Here is a 17,241-nt window from a genome sequence, read left to right on the forward strand (position 1 = left end):
TGAGCTACTCCTCAGTTCCCAGGCTTTTTTTCTTTTTATCAAGACAGGGTCCCAACTAAGTTGCTCAGAACCTCAATAAATTGCTGAGGCTGTCTTTCAATTTGCAACCCTCCTGCCTCAGCCTCCCAAGCCACTGGGGTAACAGGTGTGCACCATTGCACCTGACAAATTCTTACCTTTTAATATGAAAATCTGGATAGCAACTGTTAAGGTTCCTGGACATTTATAATGGGCAGCTAATGAGATACTGGTCATGATGCCAAAATGGTATTATACTCCATTATAATTTATAAGAATGAATCAGAATTCTATTCTGCTTATGTAGTAAAGGTCTTAAGGTTTTTCTGGTAGCAAAATGTAAACCAAGGATTTTGTCATAGTGGGCTTACATGTATAAAATCTTCTATACTAATGATACCTAATATCCTTATGTTGTTTCAAAATTGATAGTTATAAGACCATATGTCAATATTGAGATTGATTTAAAATTTTACATGATCCTATTTAAGCCTGCCTTGTTAAATCCATGTGTGTTTAATGATGTTTAAACATGTACACATCTTTATATGTGGGTATATGACGAAAGAATATTGAGTTTATTTTTGTATATATATGTGTGTATTTATACATATTCACATATATTTATAAATGTATATGTAGCTTTGCCAAAATGTTGGAACCTAGCATTTAACCTATTTTAATTCTTTCCTCCCAAATTCTGGTTTTAGAATCTGCTTTTCTCATACCAGCCACCACAATCATCCAGCCGGTTTTCTGTCTCTCAGACTGGTGACCTCACTATTACTAATGTTCAGAGATCTGATGTTGGTTATTATATCTGCCAGACTTTGAATGTTGCTGGAAGTATCATCACTAAAGTATATTTGGAAGTTACTGATGGTAATGTCAAACATTTATTTCAGAACGTTCAATTTGTCCTAGGATCTAGAGAGAATGTCAATAGATGTATTTTTTCCACTTTAAATATTTTTACAGATATTTTAATGTAAAACTTAAGAGTATATTTATACAATAATAAGTTCAAACTTTTACTTTAATATAAATGAACTAATGTCTAGTATCAAGTTAGATTCGTAAGAGCATAACAGTTATCCAAGGAGAAGTTTATAGTTGTACACAGGAATATTTCATGTTTTGGAGATGAAAAGATTATTTTGCAATCTCTTATTGTTAATTATTGACTATTGTGTTTTCTCTAAATTAAGGTAACAAAATGAATTGGTCATAAATCCAAAGTCTAACAACTCACAATCAATGATAGTGAACAAGTTTTTTTTTTTAAATGATCTGATGTTATTCTGTTTATCAACATCTTTGAATGTGATAGATTAACACCAACTATAAAGATATGGTTAATTGAGAATAATCTCCAGATTATAAGAGAGTAGTGATAGTTTGAAGCTCAAAGAGAAAAAATACCTATAAGGGTATGCAATGTATATATGTATACACATCTATTTCTACATAAGGAAGATACCTATAAATACATTGGATGAACACAAGTGGTTTTGCAGAACCATTGAAAGCATAGATAGTACACACAATATATTAGTCTATGTGTAATCAGGAAATATTTCCAAATTAAAAATAGAACTGAAAGCATAATACAGTTAAGAAGTTTGTTGCTTCTAAAACTAAATATATTAGAGCAATTGAAATGATTTTTTTACCCCCAATTCTAAACAGTAGGTAAAGGAACATGTTAAAGATGAAACAAATGTCTTTCAAAGATGGTGATGGAACATGAGTCAGGGAAGAGAATCAGTAATAAAATATATTTGTTCTTTTCATTCAATTTGCTTGTTTTTAAACTTCAGATAATGATTAAAATATCATACACAGTAGCATTTCTTTAATTAGGAACTGTGGAGTCATCTTTGACACTCATCCTTCCTTATCACTGAATCCACTCAATAATCTTTCAAATCCATCCGGTTATCTTTATCACTCCCAGTCCTAATCACCTGAAACTGCAATAACCTACTAATTCCATCCTTTCTTGTTCACTGCACTCCCAAATTACATTTTCATATTGTTGCTGGAGCATTTTTTTTCTCTAGACCACTCTTTTTCTTCCCAGTTATATAAATGGAAATATAATATGCATACTGTAAAGTAAGTCAAGTAAGCAAATGCAGTATGATTAATTTATTCACATAATGACCACTCAGATCAAGATATGGAGCATTTCCAGGACTGTAGAAGGCTTACAATTATTAGTTAATAAGCCTCTCTCTGCAGAGATAAAATGACTTTTAGGACTTTCATCACCATCGATCAGTTTTGCTTATTCCGGAAACTTAACTAAGTGAAATCACATAGTATCTAATCTCCTGTGTTATAGCATCTTTGGTTCAAAATAATGTCAGTGAAATTCATCCATGTATATAAGAGCAGTTCATTCACTTTTTAGTGCTGTGTAGTACTTCATAGCATAAATAGGCCATAATTTATTTCTGTGCTCTTTTACTGATAGATTGTTTTCAGTTTAGGGTTTTAAATATTCTTATACAGTCTATTGATGGGCACGTGCACTTACTTATCTGGGTTTGCTTTTTGGTGGACATGTGTACTAATTTTTCTTCTTTTCATTTTATCATCTAGTTAAAATACATTTCTTTCTCAGATGTATGCATTGTAATTATTTCTTCCTATTCTCTCTCTTTTTTAAATCATAGTTGTAGAGGGACAGCATGCCTTTATTTTTATTTATTTTTTTAATGTGGTGCCGAAGATCAAATCCAGTGCCTCACACATGCTATCCAAGAGCTCTGCCACTGAGCTACAACCCCAGTCCTCTTCCAATTCTCTTCATGGTTATTTTAAGTATTAGGAAGTTAATTTTAATAATGATCAATGGGTAATAATTATTTTTCTTTTATTATTAGCACTTTTAATGTCCTGTTCTTTCCTCAGGCTACAAATATGTTCTTTCTTTTTCTAAAAACTTTATTATTTATTCCTTTGAGATTCAAGTTTTTGATCCATCCAAATTAATGGTGTGAGTCAGGAATCAAAACTCTTTATTTTCCTTTTAAGAAATCTAATTGTTTCTTCATCACTTATTGTCAAGACTATTCTTTCCCTAACTCTGGTGGTATTCTATCATGATTCAGATGAACATAAATTAGTGGTTGATTTGTAATATCTCTTTTCTGGTTCAGTGACCTATTTATGCCATTACATAGGGTCTTACTTATTGCAGCTTTATAGTAAGTCTTAAAGACTGGTAGTATTAGTCTCGAACTTTATTTTTCATTGTTTTAGGCTTACTGTTGAAGATCCTCTGCATTCCTTATAAATTTTAAAATAAACTTATAAAATTCTGTACATATGAACCAATAACCAATAAACAATTTAGATTCAATTTTAGTACTGGATTATTTAGTGAGAATTAGCTTCTTAGCAACCTGAAGCTTTCAATTCAAAGAAATGGTATATATCCCACATATGTCTTTTAATTTGTTTATATGTTATAAAGTTTCTCTTAGTAATATTTTATAGTTTCCTGGATACAGGTCATGAATATGATTTAGTAGTGTTATACTTAAGATATTTTATGTTTTTTGATGAGATTATATATGTATATTTTAAGTTTCAACATTTTCAAAGTTTCATCATTGAATTGTTTAAGGAAATTTTCTAGTTGTACAATTGACTTTTGTATATTAACCTTATGTCCAGCAACTTTTCTAAATCCACATATTATTTCTCAAAAATTTTTACATAGGTTATTCTGAAATTTTCTTGTACAACATCTGTCAACTTTAGATAGATACTTTTACTTCTTTCTTAATGTGGTACCACTTGTGACTTCTTTGTGTTGTCCTATATTGTTTATAAGCTTCAGTATAGTGAGTAGAATTGGTGATGGTCAATGTAATCATCGTGATCTTAACTTCCAAGGGAAAGCATTTAATAATTCACAACCACACATAATGTTTACTAGAATTTTTGAAATTATTTCATATTTTTAAAAAATACGGAGGACATTTTTAGAACACAAATTTTCATTATTTGATGGACTAGTGCTCACAGAATAAAGTTTATAGTCTTTAAATAGCACCATGATACTATCACAAATGGTTTGTATTTTTGAGATTAGACATGCATAGAACATTTACTTAAAAATTTTTTTTGAATTTTTTAATATTTATTTTTTAGTTTTTGGTGGACACAACATCTTTATTTTACTTTTATGTGGTGCTGAGGATTGAACCCAGTGCCATATGCATGCCAGGCAAGCGGGCTACCGCTTGAGCCATATCACCAGCCCCAAAAAATTTTTTTTAAAAACCTAACTAACCCTGGGAATTAGGGATTTATTCCTAGTAGATTGTTCATTTCCAACACTAAATGAGGTGTTCCACCTTACTGTTTTTGTTGCCTGATATTTCATTCTAATAATTACCATGAAAGATATTAAACCCTAATTTGAAATTTGTCTATTAAATTCTAGGTTTGATTTATAAATGTACTACATAGGTGTTAAAAGTTTAAACGTTTCATTGGTATTTTATTGAAATTTATGATTTTATTTTTTATACCTAAAGACATGGATTGCCTTAATGAACTATTAAATCTTTCAGCACTGGTTTACATATTAGTTTTTTTGTAAAAAGGACAAGTAGTAATATGTATATAGATGTCTAGTCTTTTACAATTAGCCAAGCACTTTCATACTTCTTATTACATTTAAATATCCATAGCAATCCCCTGAGCTATTAAGAACAGATATTATTATCCTCATTTTACATGTTGAAAAAAATCTGAGGCTTATAGAAGTTAAAGAACTTGTCCAAAGTCTCATGACAGATGATAGAGCTGATCCTTTTCTTGCTTTATTTTTCTTAACTGCCCAGTGGAAATCATGTAGAAATAGATGACAGAGAAACTGCACCAGTAAACTGGGTTGGAATGGAATAAGGAGGTATGCCTGATGCTAAATATGATGCAAATAACCAAGGACTGTAGACATAAAGAAAGTTGAGTAAATTCCAGGTGTCGGATTGCTTCTATATATTATGAGACTGCCAAATATAACCACACCTTTACTGGACTTAATTAAAATCAATTATAGAGAAGCACTCTGCTACTAATTTAATTAATGTCTGAAACTACATGTTCATTCATTCCCTATAATGAAAGGAATACCTCAATGCAGTCAAATATTTTCCTATTTTTATAATACATATCAAAAGGGGCTTCTAATTTGTTATTAGCAACCTCTACTGATAGTGTGGAACAGATTAAAATTTCTAACCAGTGGAACTACTGGTTTATATTTTTCAACCATGTAGTATCTTAAACATTCCTGCCAAGTTTCAAAATTTAGCTTTCTAGAATACACCTTCTGGTATCAGCAAATTTCACACCAGTGATGACATAGAGATAATTTGAAGAGTAGAGTGGAAATGCACACTTGCTGATTTCATGCCATTGCTTTTCTTTTAAAAAAAATGAATGCAGAAAATTAGTAATTATTGCATGATAAATGAGGAACAACTTGAAGTGTGACTCTAACTTGTGAAATCTTTGGTGCATACAACTTTGAACATGACATATCCAGATTTGTAAATTTTTGCACCCCAAATTTAGTTATTCTGGCAACTGGCTTCCTTTAATCAGGCAATTTCTTATAATTTTCTTTTGAGTATTTGTGTTTTTGGTTTTTTTTACTCTAACTAGTATCCAGATATTTAAGGCTTTATAGTTTTAATTTTTTTCTGCAATTTTTTTTTTATTTGTTTTCATTCCCCAATACTTGTTTTAGATTTTCCTTAAAGTAATGACTTGATCTCAGCAAAGTTTTCAGGTTGTAGAATTTTTATATAACAAGAATAATTTTATCTACACATAATAAAAGTGCTTCTCGTTGTTACTTTTCATAGTGCAATTAAATCTATTATGAAGTAACAGAATGGTTTAAGTGCTTTTGTCATTCCTGATAATTCTAATAGAGGAGTATGATATTTGCCAAGTTTGAACATCTTCATGAGCTATCTTTGGATCAGGCTGCTAACAATGAATTTGGGCAATTTTTCAGTTTCTTTGAATTTGTTATACTTGGGTAATTTTCAACCCATATCTATTTTAATAGAAAAAAATCCTAGATAAATAGACACAGGGTGTTTGATCCTATTGAGGTGTGAAAGTCCAAAGGACCTTTTTAAATCCAAAATCATATGCTGCTCTAGTACCATTATTTTGTTGTTGTTGAGCACCAAACAGTTTTGAAATGTCACATCGGGTTTCGATCATTCATTAAAATTTGTCTCGTGTGTTTCCTTGGGAAAAATGTTTTTATTTGGTTTTGTGTTCTGTTTTTTTTCATGTTTACAGTATTCCATGTGCACCACTACTTATCTACTTCACCATCCACAATCCTCCTTGAGTTCTTGAACTCCTAAATAGGTTCCTTGACAATGCAGCAAGCTCAGTCAGTGGTTGGCCCTTTGAAAGGACATTGTATCTCTTCTTAATATTCTGAATCAGTGCATCATATAAATGCATTCTGAATAATGCATGTCTCCTACTTTAATTATTTGTTTAATTATCTTCAGTTTGTTTCAAAGCCTGCAGCAACTGCTATTGCTTGGATGATTAGAAAATTGCTTCCAGTTGCAGAAATCTATTTCCTGTTGTTTCTTCTGGCAGTGATTGCAGACCGGCCTCCCCCAGTCATTCGACAAGGTCCTGTGAATCAGACCGTAGCTGTGGATGGTACTTTAGTCCTCAGCTGTGTGGCCACAGGCAGTCCAGTGCCCACAATTCTGTGGAGAAAGGATGGAATCCTTGTTTCAACCCAAGATTCCCGAATCAAACAGCTGGAGACAGGAGTGTTGCAGATCCGATATGCAAAGGAAACTTCCAATGACACACTGGACTTCCTGTTTTGTTCCACTTTGTTCTTGTCTCCAGAAACTTGTGTTGAGACCTCTTAGCATGATTGAAATATTGAGTGAAAGTATGAATGTATTTTTTATTTGATGCTTGATTTTTTGCAGGCATTTTACTATATGCACTTGAGATGATTTGACTCATAATTTAGCCCATGAAAAGCAATTTTTTGTTTTATGGAGGAGGATAAAAAATAACTTAACCTGTTGAGGAAAGTAGATGGGAATTTGTGGGGGAAAAATACCTTCTAAATAGTGGTATGATGCAGTCATTTTATAATGCATTTTCTAAGTTATATTCCAGTAATATTTTATGTGCAGTGTACTTACCGTTCTTCTATTTTGAGTATTTGGTTCAAAATTTTGCAGTCCCAAATCACTGTACATGCAAAGAAACCTGTAAAGCAATGCACACACTGACTAAGCATTTCAAATCAGAATGTTAAATGATTGAAAGCCCACAGGTTTGGGGGAAACATTTAGGAATTTACCTTCCTGGGTGTCATATCCCATATCAGATTTTTCAGGACTGTATTATTTGTTTTGATTTTCTTTTTCTTTTTTAGGTCAAGACAAGCTCCTTAAAAAAGCATATGAAAGAGTTAGTTTTGACAGCAGTAAACATAAATTGAAATAGCTTTATTACCTATTGTGGGTGGCTTCTTTGTAATTTTGAATCAGCATCACAGTTAATTTCTGTATGCCTCAGGAGTTAATATGTTGTGCTTTTGTGTTACAACTGTTGTGACTTTGTTATTGCAATTGCCAGAGCAAGATGACAAGGGTTTTGTTTTATCAAATGTTACTTGAAGATAGAATTATTACAATAAGCAGAAGTATAGAGGTTTATTGAGTTGCTAATGATTTTGAAATTGAATGTGTGGTCTGTGTTTGTTTTTTGGCATTCCATCTTCAGAAGGGCGAGAGAGTGTTTATTCAGGCAGGAATTTGGCTTCATACTTCATAGACTGCCTTAAGTTTTCACTTAAAAAATTAGGGAAAATAAGAATGATTACTTTTTTAAAAAATTATAAGAAAATATTTCATGCTTATTCTTTTTCTACAACATCTGTTTGTCTCAAATATCCATATAAGTGTTACAGTGATAAAATATGCAATAAGCCTTATTTTGGGACTTATTAATCATAGAGATATAATTTAGCCATAAAGATTAGCCCTTTGATTTTGAAGAATTATATACCTTAGCAATTATTTATTGTCCCTGGTATTGATAATAATGTCAATTGTAAATTTTTAGTTAATGTAATTAATACTATATTCTATTATACAATGAGAATAATCATATAATTTTTTTTCCTGTCCTCCTGTAATGTTTTAGATTCAATAAAAATATGTTCGATTAAGGGAATGTTCCTACTTAGTGAATTTTAATGCAGTTATCCATATTCATGGACCATATACAAACCTGTAATTGCTTTTCCAGCCCAGTAAGCTCTTGATTGTTGCAAATATTTATCTTCTGTCTGCCTCTGCAGCTGGGTGATACTGGTCGGTACACCTGCATCGCATCGACCCACAGTGGTGAGGCCACTTGGAGGGCTTACATTGAAGTCCAAGGTAAATTATTGTTTTTGCCTTAAAAAGAGGCTGAAAATAAAGTTAGTTGTTTACTTTATGGTAAGTTGGTGAAGTAAACATCCTGTTCCTGAGTAGATGTATGGATAAGTCATCTACATTTATATGCTTATCTGTACATGGATAAACAGCTTCCTTTTATTTCTTTCCCACTTGTTAGAATTTGGAGTTCCAGTTCAAACTCTGAGACCTACTGACCCAAATTTAATCCCTAGTGCCCCTTCAAAACCTGAAGTCACAGATGTCAGCAGAAACACAGTCACTTTATCATGGCAACCAAATTTGAATTCAGGAGCAACTCCAACATCTTATATTATAGAAGCCTTCAGGTAGAGTGAAAAGGACGTTTTTTGGTTGTTCTTTTGTTTAAAAAAATTATGCATTTAATATGCGTGTTCTAACTTCTGTATCTGTCTTTAGCCATGCATCTGGTAGCAGCTGGCAGACCGTAGCAGAGAATGTGAAAACAGAAACATTTGCCATTAAAGGACTCAAACCTAGTGCAATTTACCTTTTCCTTGTGAGGGCAGCTAACGCTTATGGAATTAGTGATCCAAGCCAAATATCAGACCCGGTGAAAACACAAGGTAAATATTGATTTACTTAACCTGGTGACACCTACTTATCCTTAGAGTTATAATTGTACAGGCACATCATTTGTACTAAATGCTAGGATTGTACATTTACAGTCTGTTCAAATTGCTTAACTAATTTTTTAAATACACAGACACAGTGTCCACAAACTTTATTATTTTCTGTTTTAGGAATAGGAAGGTAAGGTTGATAACAGAGAGAACTGTTTCTCATAAAAATACAAATTCTTAAGGCAAAAATATTACATGAATGTTTGTGTATTATATTCAATTTGTTGATTTTTAAATATGGATATATGTGGATATAATATCCTAATCATAAGGTAATTGTATTTAACATTGAATATACTATTTATGTTTAAATTCAGTACTCATCACCTTCTGGGTGAGTTTTCAGGATTTCTATCTTAATCAAGTCATACTTTTTCAAAATCACACAAATGTAGGAGATATTTGGGAACTTGTTCTTAATTCAATTCCTATGTCCAATCACCCTCCTACAGAGCATGGGAAATATTTAGGTCTTTATATTTGTTTGACTGGTCTTTCATTGTTGATTATATCAGCCAAAATATTTGAGACTCTTCAATGTAAAATACCTATAGATTGATCAAAGGTAGGTTGAAGAAATAGATAAAAATTTTAAAAAGGACATGTTTAAAGCTGTTTCTAAGCCATTTAAAACTCAAAATTTGGTTCACTTGGACTGTTTTGGATATGGCTTTTACATTCTCTGAAGAGAAATTATTTTATCTCTCAGTAGACAAATTATTTTTTTTTAAAGAGAGAGGGAGAGAGAGAGAGAGAGAGAGAGAATTTTTTAATATTTATTTTTTAGTTATCAGCGGTCACAACATCTTTGTTTTGTATGCGGTGCTGAGGATCGAACCCGGGCCGCACGCATGCCAGGCGAGTGCACTACCGCTTGAGCCACATCCCCAGCCCGACAAATTATTATTACCTTTTACTCTCTTGCTCATTTTTATTATTTTAGTGCTCTGATAGAGACTCTTATATTACATTGAAATTAAAAAAAAGAATCATTTGAATTAACCTTTACCTTTCTTATAACCTATATCATTGCAATTAAATGTACTTGTTCTTATATTAGCATGGAAAGATAATTCTTAGAGGTGCTAATTGGAAATACAAAATTCTTTTTCCAACATAGAGGGGAATCAACATTTCTCTTGTAAGTTAACATTTCCAAAGGAAAAATCACAAATTAGTTCTGATGAAAGAAACAAATTATGTGCAAGGTGACTAAAAGACCAGAACAACTTTTCTCCTGGTTCAGAAGGGGTCTGCACATTTTGTCTTTTCAAATGTGTGTATTAACAATCTTTATGGAAGGGATTCTGCCTCAGAATTCAAGAGAAAGCAAGCTGAGCTAAAGAACATGCCCACGTCTGTCTGTCTCTGGCTGTGTGAATTCAACACACCCAGAAGCCTATATTTGCTGTTATGAGTCACCTCATCAGGAGCTTTAATACACTTGGAGCCCGCCCTGAGGCAGTTTGAGGTTTTCAATATTGGATACGCATTTGTAAAGAATGCAGAAACTATGGCAGCTGTAAAATGAATTTAAACTTTTGTCCCCAGTACAGGTGTCTCTATCTAGTGGACTCTAACCAAAAGTCATACTACTACTTCATCTGATTCTATCTTGCATTCATGTGAACGGTTTTATAATCTATATTGTCATTTGTAAGGGTAGTTAATATCTTATCTGAATATTAATTTTTTTAGAAAAGAAAGTTTTAATCAACTTCCCTTTGTTTATGCATAGCGGGAGGAACAATCTAAGGGAAATGAATCTATGTCAACCAGAAACTGATATATGGGGAAACAGGCACACATTTGGAAGTCAAAGACATTTTCATCTCAGCTCTTCAGTCTTGTAGCTCTGTGACATTGAGGAAGATAGGCAATCCTTCTGCATTTTGGTCTTTTTGCCTTTGGAATGGAACTAAATAAGTGCATTCTTCGGGACTGGACCCAGACTGAATTAATCTCTATCAGAACAAATTAATCAACAAATAAGCATGCAGGATAAATAAATCAATATATGAGCATAGATTAAATTTTTTTAAAAAAAAAATGCCATAATTACTTTTGTTTCTTTCAGTGTCCAGATTAAAAATAAAGTTCATAAAATTTGCAGCTATCATAAAACCAAGAAAGAGAGCTAGTCAGCCAAGTGAGAGAATCAGAATCAAATATATCTTGACAGACTGGAATGAAGAGCCAGCACTAACATGATTGAAATTAACAGAGCAAATTAAAGAGTCAGGTACTTGAACTGAGGTTGAAAAAATTAGCTTTAAAAGGATAGTCTGAGAACTCTAGGCTTACAGGAATAGAAGTGTGTGCATGTTGGTGCTCTGGGAGGTGGACAGACTTGGTGTTTGGAGTCAACTCAAACACCTATCTGTAACCCCTGAGTGATATAGCTGCCAAAAGAGCCAATGTTGTTTTTGCTGGAATAGCACAATTGTTTCTGGATCAAGGCGTCGTCTCTTTCACTGCAAACTGGTCAAATCACAAATGGAGTGATGGGTTTGCTGTGAGCACTGCATTTTCAGATGGACTTTTAAGAGAACACAGTGCATGGAAAGCCGAAGATCACTTCACAGAGGAAATGCAAAGCTCTTGGCATGATTAGCCCCAAAAGAAAGAAGTGTTAGAGGAAACATGACATCCTTTCCTTAATATTTTAGGAGACTGGACGATAACATGCTTTTTTCTGACTCCAGGACACAAGAAGCAACCAATGAGTGAAAATAATAGAGGCGTGTTTTATTACTTAGTTCTTAATCTGCTTTTGAGACACTGTACAACCCAACTGAGGATTATGATCCTAGTAGAAATCTTGGAAAGGACCTAAAAAAGAAAAAAAAAAATTCTATCGGAGGTGACAGAATGCATATGCTGTAAGGGAAAGGAAATCATGCAGAAAGTTCAGGGAAGATTTGTTGGCAATTGATTTCCAAGGGAACAGGCATGGTGTTTATAACCACTTGGGAAATATGGTTGCACCAGAGTCTTCCCCAAGTGGAGACACCAATGAATGAGCTGTTACCAAAAGTTAAACATGCATACATACAGAGAACAGGTTTGTAGTATAGGAGTCAGGTAGACGGACCTGTGTCACATTGGAGTTAGCTCCTTGTCACCAAGCGCAAGATTGGACTCTGCAAGGAGGAGGAGCTAAGAAACTGGCAGCCAGGGATGGAATTGGGTGGATAGTGGTCATTGTTGGGATGGGGTGGCCGTCACCTCTATTGCTATTATTCTACCTCCACATGTCGTGTCCTTGAAACATTCTTGAGCCCTATTATTTAAAGGAAATGTACACTTACACAAAATGAAAGATGGTGTATAGAGTATTGATAAGAAGATGACAGTTACTATAAATAGTGGGTGAATTCTGAACAATGCAAAGAGGGATTCCAGTACCTGTGAAGCTGTAGGATAGAGCAATATTAAGATTTCCTGCCAGTCCAATTCTGAGTGTGGGGAAAAGCCTTTCTGAATTATAAAACATTTCTTTCAGGAGGAGAACAAGAAAAATAAAAGGAGCAATTCATAAGCATTTCCAAATTACATTTCTAGGCATCACTTTCTATTTTTCTTTCTAATATGAAATTTTCTAAAATAACACATAAAAGACTGCCATTGCAAAATGGCTAATGCTCTTTATTAAGCATTCTTCACTGTGATACAATAACTAACGTAAACCATCATCAATTAAGTTGATGTTAATAAGTGCTCTTTGCTCATGGATCTAATTTATTTTATTGGCCTCAGTAGTGCCTTCTGCATCCCATATTGCTGCCACTTCCTTATCCACCCTGCCTGCCTAGGAAGAGACCAGGGCTCTCTTATGAAATGTAGCTGTTGGGCTTCTTTCTGGGCTTGCTTCTGCTGCCCATGTTTCTCTGCTCTTCCTTGCCCAACTCTCTGCTAACAGATCTGGTTGTTGTCTTGCTTGCTTAGTTGGGATCCTTCTTTTTTTTTTTTTTTTAAGTTGGGATCCTTCTGGAAGGTTATACCAGACTCGGAGAGGACTGCCTAGCCTCACTCTCAGCGTGAACATGATCATGACATGGTGGGAGCAGCCCTTACACTTTACTATTTGCCATTGTCTTTTTGTTTCTTGCCCTCGGGCTCTCTGCAGGCCCTCTACTTGTTCCCTACCCCTCCTCTTTCTCTGTAGGTCCCTAGTCTTCTGAACCTAATGAAAAGGCTAAGTTGTTCTTATTTTGTTCTGTAGCACAGGTTGGCTTCCTAGGCCCAGTGAGTCTTCTTTTCTAAGAGTGGCTCTGATTGAAAGGACTGGTTCAAGCTGCTTTGCTTCAGTTCATTAGCATGATGCGGAGCCTGACAGGGTCTTCTTGAATCCTTGCAGATGTTCCACCCACAAGTCAGGGGGTGGACCACAAGCAGGTCCAGAGAGAACTGGGAAACGTCGTCCTGCACCTCCACAATCCCACCATCCTTTCTTCCTCATCAATTGAAGTGCACTGGACAGTGAGTTGTTCTTGTAATATTTTATCTCAGTCTTAATAAGCAGGTGGCTTGTCTGAGATCATTATATATATATATATATATATATATAAAATATATATAAATATATATATATATAAGATATAATTTAATTACCTGTTGATCACTTCTATGCCATGACAGCTTTCTCATGTAACACATGACTGTCATTTACTATGGTAGCCATGGACGGACTTTTATCAATAAAAGCTTCTTATTTGTGTATATTTCTTTTTGTTTATATAATGAAATAATGAACTCTACCCCTCTCAGAGGACAAAACTCCAAAATATTAACTATGAATTTGCAACTTATGGTAGGCCCATTATCAAAGGATTTTTTTTTAATCTTAGAAATATTTCCAAGTAGTATTAAGTAGGCTTTTAAGATCAGGAAGTAGTAAAACACATACCCTTGACCTTCACGTGTCTCTAGATGATATATCTCAGAACTGCTATGACACTTCATATTTATTCATAAGGCACAGAAATTAATATCATCCTACAAAAGATAAAAGATTTTTTAAGTATTAACTTAGGTGAACTAGAAATACTCAGGGTGAAACCTGATAGGAAAAAAAATGTGTTTTGTTGCACTTCATTTTTTATTATTTTGCAATAAGCAATAAAAAGCTATGAGTGATTGCATTTTTATTTTTGTTATTTTAATAGGTGGACCAACAATCTCAGTATATTCAAGGATATAAAATTCTCTATTGGCCATCTGGAGCCAACCATGGTGAATCGGAGTGGTTAGTTTTTGAAGTGAGAACTCCAACCAAAAATAGTGTGGTTATCCCTGATCTCAGAAAGGGAGTCAACTATGCAATTAAGGCTCTCCCTTTTTTAATGAATTTCAAGGAGTAGATAGCGAAATCAAGTTTGCCAAAACCTTAGAAGAAGGCAAGTATATGGAGTGTGTGATATCTGTGCACTGCAGTAGATTTGTTGGGCTTTTATTAACTTGGAGTTGTTAAAATGTTAAGAGTGTCTTTCTTGAATGTTTAACTGTCTTTTTTTTAAAATGGATTCTTTTTAGCTATACATGATAGTAGAATCCATTGTTTAACTGTCTTGATATTAAACATACTTTGTTAAGAAATTTTGTTTAAATAGAACAACTATTTTTGGTTAAATAGAAAAACCAAAATGCTGTAAGCGTTGACTTGCTTTATTAGTGGCCTATACATTAAAAAAGTGCAAATGTGAACCTTGTGTTACTTAATGACATAGACAGGGTCTGTTGAATTACTCAGAACTCCAGTCCACATTCAAAGATGGACTCACTCTCAATTTGCTTGCCTTTCCACCACCCATTTATTGAATGTTACTTTGATTAATGATTTGTAAAGAAGGTGAGTAACACCTGGGTTTTCCAGGACTTTCCAGAATTATCATTCTGTCCTTTTTCATCCCCTATCTGGAAATCCCTCAGTTCTAGGCAAACCAGTATGACTGGTTACCATAAAACTAGAAATTAAAAAGTATTGTTTATGTAAATAGTTTTGTGTCACAACTACACTCCATAAAAACATTAATAATGTCTCCTAATATGTCCTTGCCACTTCTTGGATTAGTGATAGGATGTGGTTAATATCCTGATTAGCATTCACTTTTTATATTTTTCCATGTTTTGGGGAAACAGGAAATTAGGGTTACAAAGAAGTACAAATAGAAGTCCTTTCATGTTTCATGGAGATAATATATATAACTTTGATTATGGAAATTCACAATAACATCAGGTTGGTAAGGTTGAGGGAAAAAAGTAATTTTGGACTATTAACATTTAAGTGGGTTACATCTTTGAATCATGTAGATATTGAATTTAAAATCCATATACTCCTTTTTAATTTTAAATATTAATTTTAATCAGTTCACTATTGATATTTACTTATATTAATTAATAAGTATTAATTATCTGCTTTTCAGTGTTCTGTAGCACACTTTAATATATCTGCTTTTTGAAACAATTTAATAGCACCAAGTGCCCCACCCCAAAGTGTAACTGTATCAATTCTTGTCAGCTGGCAGCCACCTCCAGAAGACACTCAAAATGGAATGGTTCAAGAATATAAGGTAATACACATATGCTAATTTACTGATGGACACCCTCTTCTACTCACAAAGCTAAATAAATTGTTTATAGATATTTGGCGCCATCTGCTGATAAAACTACCAACATGTACAATTATTCATAGACCTAGTCTTGGAATAATTTCTTTGCTAGAAAAGTTACTTAAAAAAAAATGCTAGAGAGAGTCCAAATGGTTACAAAACTTACACATCAATCTAATTCTACAAAATCAATAAATTTAAATGGTAATAATATTTTCCTCTCTGAAAAATGCTTTAACATATTTTTCAGAATTGGATTGCACTATGGAATTGGCTATATAGAGAGTCACTTTCTACCAGATTTTTTCTAACTTTTTAATTTAATTTAATTCATTTACATCTTTGAGATTTTAAAAACTTCGAACAAAGTTGGAAAAATAATTTTGGTGTGTGTGGAAATCATATGTTTATATATCTCTTGTTTTTGTTTCAAAACAAAATATCATGTCTCAGGAAATAGTCCTTTATAAATTTCCATATGTTTATATAAACTTTTAAAACATGTGTGTATTATCGGTTGATTTAATCCAGTGGTTCTGAATAATTATTTTTCCCTATGAAATAAAGCAGCTCTATTCAATAAATATGGACAATCTTAACATGGATTCATTTTAGGCAAATATTTTCAAGCATGCCAAGATGCATCAAAAACTGAGATGGAGACATGAGACTTAGCTGAAAGATTGTGTTTGAACTTATTAATGAATCTGTATTATAGGATGATCCTAATGTGCTGTCAGAATGGATAAATATAAATAGAAAATATATGTGTACATTTTTATGTGTACTTTTTCTACAGTTACATACTAGAAGAATTTTAACTATAAAAGATGTACTTCTCTGCCGAGTGATCTGTATTTCTCTGATGTCTGAGTCATTTTTTTAGTTGACTAGCTAAATAATGATACTTAGAATATTAATTTCTATATGTAAATATTCCAGATCATTGTTTAGGATGTGAAACTGATTTTATGAAGGTGATATGAAGTTATTGATTCATAACTGAGGTTAGAGTACACACACCTTGATATGTGTCCATTGACAGGACATAGGATATCTACCTTCACTAGTATAGGTCAGGGATTTTCAAGTATAGGCCAACAGCAGAATCACTGGTAGAACCATTTTCCCAGTACAGGTGCCTTGCCACCACTCTTGGAGATTCCAATGCAGTTGATCTGACAGGTCCCTTACATGTGTATCCTGATAAATCTCTCATACATTCTTTTGAGTAGCAAATTTATTTGTTTGATAACTAAAAACCAATCTAAGCTTAATTTTGGGTATGATATTTTATTTTAAAATTATTTTTAAATCAAATTTTAAAAACAACATTTTGTGAAATTTAAGTATATCAATAGGGCTGCTTTAAAATATATTTAAAATATGACTACAAATGCACTGTGGATGTTTTGAGATATTTTGAATAAGGCTTTTTCTAGCGTAACTGAGTTATTAGAAGGTAAAAAT

The 17,241-nt window shown here is 33.2% G+C and overlaps 1 pseudogene; it reads left to right on the plus strand.

The window, feature by feature from the left end:
* The window catches only part of LOC144250937 (roundabout homolog 1-like), a 149,742-nt pseudogene that overhangs the window by 73,297 nt on the left and 59,204 nt on the right, over nt 1–17,241 (plus strand).

The sequence above is a fragment of the Urocitellus parryii genome, chromosome Y, assembly GCF_045843805.1.
Source record: "Urocitellus parryii isolate mUroPar1 chromosome Y, mUroPar1.hap1, whole genome shotgun sequence".
In the NCBI taxonomy this organism is placed as follows: domain Eukaryota; kingdom Metazoa; phylum Chordata; class Mammalia; order Rodentia; family Sciuridae; genus Urocitellus; species Urocitellus parryii.